Genomic DNA, 6,293 nt, shown 5'->3' with positions numbered 1-6,293 from the left:
CATGTACAGCTATGTGGCACTCATTATATTCAATGTGCAGATCGTTGTAGCTTATATATATATGTTTGCTTTCCAGGTGGGATTTCTCTTCTAAGCACTTCAGATCCGGCAGAATAACGTAATGCTTCTACTACAAATGTACCAGTACTGTGATCATTTTTTACCAGGGTGTTCCTTTCAAAGAGGTTGACAGCCATTGGATTGCCACACAACTGCAAATAAGCAAGAGAACAGTACTTTTAACAGTGATCACTCTTTAATTAATTTGGTTCTTTCAAACAAATCAAACAATATCAATATCATATATATATACATCGTACGTGCAGATATTCATATGCGACTTTATATAGTACAACAAAAAAGATGAAACAATTATCAAAGAATAAGGGCCTTTCTATGGCCTATGGGTCGGTTATACCATCCTCAATACTATGATTGACAACATATGCTTTTCTCATCATTATAGGTATATAGCCTCCCAAAATTTCTAGTAGTTTTCATTAGCAGACAGCGTTAAATTGCAGATTATAAAAAAAAAAAAAAAAAAAATATTCTCGCCCTCTAATACAGAATGAACACGTCAGACTATTACACCAAATGGAAGGAAGACGAAAACACAAGATTGTACCACTTCTCTTCATTTTCCATCTACTAAACACCTATCCCCATTCCCCATTCAAGAGTAAACCTACGCCACTGAACCCCACCAACGGTTCTTCCACCGCTGCTCTGCCGCCGGTAAGTTCTTTAATTTATTGTCTCTCTCTCTTCCGCCAATCAAAACTCCCTAATTTCCCCTTTTTATAGAACGCCACCGAGAGCTATAGATTCTGACTGTTGGATATATGCCTGCCTCTTAGACTCATAATAACTTCTATTCTCTTTGATTGAATAGGACAGGGTCAAAAAATTCGAAAGAAGTAGACCATCATGTGTGGGGACGGTTGGCCAAAAGCAACTGGATGAGGAAAATGAAAGAAAAAGAGTCTTTTATCGAGATTTTGTTGGCTTTTTTGGGCCGTAGATGTGACGTCTGGGAATAAGGATGTGCTTATATGCATAAATGCATCTTTTATGACACAACGCGTTTTAAAATCGTGATGGTCATGAACCTATTAGAACTCCGCAGTTAAGCGTGCTTCTGCGAGAGCAATCCCGGGATGGGTGACCTCCTGGGAAGTCTAGTTTGGGGAGTTAAAAGCAGACAATATTATGTCATTGGGGGTAAGTCGTTACAAATGGTATCAGAGTCATTGCCCAGCCTGAGATGATGGGAGCGTGCACAAGCCCAATGAGGGACGCCAGTGGGGACGCTGGGTCCAAAGAGGGGGGTGATTGTGACGTCACACATCGCCTGGAAATGAGGATGTGTTTATATGCATAAATGCACCCTTTATGACACAATGCGTTTTAAAGTCGTGATGGTCATGAACCTATCAGAACTCCGCAGTTAAGTGTGCTTCTGCCAGAGCAATCTCAGGATGGGTGACCTCCTGGGAAGTCTGATTTGGGGAGCCAAAAGCGAACAATATTGTGTCATTGGGGGTAGGCCGTTACAGTAGAAAGTGGGGAAAATGAAATTGTTGGTCCAAAGAGAAATCCACCATCCACAGCTCCCGACGGTGTCGATGAAAAATGAAGAGAATTGGTACAATCACGTGTTTTCGTCTCCTTTTCATTTGTGTAGTAGTCTGACGCGTTCATCTCTTATTGAAGGGCATAAACAACGTCTGGTTTATGCCAAATCCTTGTACAAGAAGAAAAATGAAGAGAAAAGGAGTAAATCAAATGGGGTTGCAGCAAGAATACCTGATTGGCTGATTCGATGTTCCATTCTGAGGAGGTCTGCCTTGAAAGGAACCAACCAGAATACAATCTCTGAAGGTTCGCAGCGACAGATTCTCTAACCTCTCGGGTCTGATAGCCTCTCTGTTTGTAGGTTTTGGGAATTTGTTGGCATTCTTCTGCGAGTAAAATCGGATTTGTTGGTTTTCATCTAGGATCAACCAGAGAAGACGAGAGTAAGAGAGTCTAGAGAGAGAAGACGAGTGAGAAAAGAAAATAAAAGTAGGAAAGATAAAAAAAAAAAAAAAAACAAAAAAAAAAACAAAATAAGAGTAAAAAATAGTATTTAATTAGTATAAGAAAAATTAAGGGAATCTATTGTGGGGTGTTTTTTTATAGGAAAGTAAAAAGTAGTTTTATTCCCTAAATATAGGAAAAATGGTTAGAAGACTGCTGCTAGTGCTCTAAGTTGCTTGAGATAAACACAAAGAACTTGAATGTTTCACATGTTTTTCAATACCTTTGATTTGAAGTAACATATAATTCTTGTTTTCTTTTGGTATATTAATTAATATATACTTGTTCAGTATTCTAGATATTAAATCTATTCTACAACATATATATATATATATAATGTTAACAATTATAGTGATACATAACACCGGGAACCAAGCACATGCATTGCATGTGCCATCCGACTAGTAACGTTAAAATGAATGGAAGATGTCACATGACCCACGTCTGTAAATGTTTTATTTAAAATACCCAAAATACTTAGATTTAAGAAATAGAATATCGCATTTATCCTTTTAATTAAAAAACAATCAAAATTTTTAAAAAGAGAAGTGGCCGAACCACTCCCCATAAGGGGGATTCGACCAACCCAAAAGAAGGCTTTGGTGATGGCCGAATCATCCTTGCAGTTTTCAATGAGGGTTATTAGGTACTGAACCAACTCTACAATCCCGAGGTAATTCAGTTATCCCTTTGAAACATACTCATGACTATATGCATGTTGGTAGCACTTTGTTTTAGGTCAATCAGAATTAATTAATAGCAAAATTTATAGTACAACGATTTTTTTAACACAAGAAAAGGAACTTTCATTACTAAAAATGAGCCCCAAAGGGGATTACACTTGGCCAAAAGCCAACACATACAGGAGCACAGAAGGCTAATATAATACCCGAAGGCGAAATCTCAACTGCCCGAAGGCCATCATAGTGACTAAAGATGAAGAATCTCTACTCACTAAATAAGGAAAATCCGGACTTAAAGCAGCTACCAATAGTAGACAGTGATAAAGATCAAGAATATATAAAAACAACAGCTACCCAGATAATAACAAACATTATAAGGAGCAGACATTAAGCCTCTCTTAACAATAAAGCACATCCTAATACAAAGAAAGAGAAGCAGATCTAGCTTTCCAGCCATCAAACAGATCCCTATAATGTCTGAAAATTACAAAGGTAAATTGTTAAAAAATACAAGCAGAAACACAACTCAAAGCCAGCAATGGCAGAAAACCACCCTGGTGCCGGTGCGTGTATTACACGCGCCGCCCCGGGAGTCCCCTACTGTTGTTGAACACCAGTCGTTCCGAAAACACCAACAACCCGGCCGGAAAAAATGGAGCATGGGTCTCACACGCAGCCCCAACCATGACGCGTGCAAGCCATGCTCTGAGCATTGAGGTTCGACACCGTCGATAGTTGAGGCAGCGAAATTAGAGGCTGATGGCGAGCAACAATAAAGGGGACATGTCGCAATATTTCCTGCGTATCAGCTCAAATCTACTTGAAAAAATGGTTGGAAAATCACAAAACGGTCATTGCCCTTGGACGTCTCAAAAGGGATGTTCTGCAACAAAAACACATAATAAAAAGCAAATATACAAGCTATATAGCCCCAACAGCTAGGAGGACAACAACCTCTCCCGGATCTAACCAGAAGGACCAAAAGCTCCACAACCCAGAAGTTGGGAGAACAACAGCACCCACCACTGGGAACCAATGGGGGTGAACAAAAGCCACACTAGCCCATAAGGACTAGGTGGAAGACCAGCACCGAAAGGGGAGGCAAAAGCCTCCCTTCGGGTGAACACACGCACTTGTTGGAGAGTTTCTGGATAAGAGAGAAAAGAAGAGAGGTAGGAACAAAAACAAAAGGCTACTTTCTTCTTTTTAGTACAACGATTTGAAAATGCATTTAATGCTAATTTGCTAGCGAGTGTTAAACTAATACATTTTTCAATACCAAAAGCATGAGTACTAACAAAAATGCTGATCAAATAATGCTCTACGACATATAATAGAGAGCTTTGGATATAAATAGGAGATCATGCAATAAATGGCATTGGGGAAAACAAGGACTCCCTTATATCTATACATATATAGGGGAATTACAAAAGATCGATGAAACAAGTACCTTCTCAGCTTCCCCTTTAAATATCTAATTTACAAACACTGTTATATACAAAATCAAAACAGATCGAAATGCTACACACTAATTCAATGGTAATCTTAATCAAAAATCAAAACAAGAAAAATATCAGTGTTTATGTGCATGCTTTTGTGTGTAAAATGTATAGGAGACCGTGCAGCAGATGGCATACCTTCAAAATCAAAGGACTGTTAGAACAGTAATTAATCATGAGTAAGATGAAAATTATTTAATAGACTGTTATACAAACGCCGTATAACTTCAAAATGTGACCGACTGCCATGATGTGTTTTAAATGCTTCTCGCATCAACCACTTCCAATCTTCCCAAAATATTTCCCCAATGACTGGATCTTTTTAGCTGCGTGTTTGAGCTTGATGATCAAGCTATGAAGCCATAACAAAGCAAGTAAACAACGAAAAGAAAAAAGAAAAAGAGTGTATCAACACAAGAAATGAAGCAAAAAGAAGAAACACAGGAAATTGATCTAGGGCTGTAGCTAGGAAAGTACGTACCCATCATAGCGATCATACTTCCTTTAATAGGCCAGGGGTGACGGTCACTGCATGTGCCATTCTCGTAGTTCAGAGCAAGGGTCTCATTGTCCCTTATCATGAATGCCATTAAAGATTTCTTCTCCTTTTCTGAAGCACCTTCAAGAAACACATATACAGCTATGAGGCACATAGCATATTCAATGTGCAGATCGTTGTAGCTTATATATGTGTGCTTTGCAGGTGGGATTACTCTTTTAAGCACTTCAGATCTGGCAGATATATCTGAAGAGTATGTCCAATCATTTCTGTAGAATCAAGGACCCAATCAAGGAGGGTATTGACCTTCCTTTTCAGACCACGTGAGCTGTCCATATATATATAATGGTGAGAACTGGTGCTAGCTTTATCAATGGCAACGTAAACATGAGTGGATAATTGTGGAATAAAAGCAAGATTTTATAGCTTTAATTATGTATAAATGATTGAGAAAAAGAGGAGATGAAGTGGATGAAAGTAACTGGTTGTGGGATTGATCCCACTCAGTCGATCAAACCAGATGTTCCCTAAAAGCAGTAGAGATTAGATCGAGAATGATGAGGTGAATGACGGGCAATTTGTAGAGTAATAATGAACACTTTTACATATGATATGCATTATTAGCGGCCGGGACTAGACGGGCCTAGAGTGTGTTAATTTGAAATCTAATTTGTCGTCAAAAGATCATCGATCAACAGCAACCTTTTTAACTCTTCTAACCTTTTCCTTTATAAACATTATTTTTGTTGCATGTGGAAGATGACTAACTCTGCATGTGGTGAAGAATGGGGGATATCTTTGTAATCATTGGCCAGTAAAGACAAGCAAATCCCATAAAAAGATCGAGCAGCTTGGTGTGATATTACTTGTAAGTGGAATTTACTATTGCCCAAAGAAAACGGTAAAAGTAGCACATTTTTTTCTTCTACGTACTTTTCAACCCAAATTAATATCAAAATCTACTAATTAAAGAAACTATCATCTGTAATTAATATCAAAATCTACTTTAATAATGACCACTTCTAAATTTTGGCTCTTTCAAACAAATCATGTAATATCGAAAACATATAAATTGTGTCTATTATTACATGACTTCGTATGGTTCAACAAAAATGATGAAAAAGTTGGATTTATCGATGAAAAATGATTGTTGTATAACTTTTGTAAAATTTTTGTACAACTCTAACAATTTTTTTTTTTTTTTTTAATGATCAACCATATATTGGATCTGTTTTCCTATATGTGAGTTCTAAATATCCAATAGTTGATCTTAAAAAAATTTATACAAAAATTGTACAATAAACATTACTCTTTATCAATAGAGTAACAGGCAACATTGCCTTTCTCGTCATTATTGGTTTATAGCCCATAAAAACTCATACTATAGCTAGTTCTAGTGTGTAGATAACCTTGTGGCGAATTTTAAAAAGCAACAGTGACAATGGGGTGAACATTTAAAAAATTCATACCGTCTAGTGTTTGTGAAAAATGTGTTTTCTATCTATAATAACCCTAGGAGAATATTGACAT

Source organism: Alnus glutinosa, chromosome 14, assembly GCF_958979055.1.
Source record: "Alnus glutinosa chromosome 14, dhAlnGlut1.1, whole genome shotgun sequence".
NCBI classification, from domain to species: domain Eukaryota; kingdom Viridiplantae; phylum Streptophyta; class Magnoliopsida; order Fagales; family Betulaceae; genus Alnus; species Alnus glutinosa.
The sequence above is the reverse complement of the archived record's forward strand: the minus strand, read 5'-3'. Positions refer to the sequence as shown.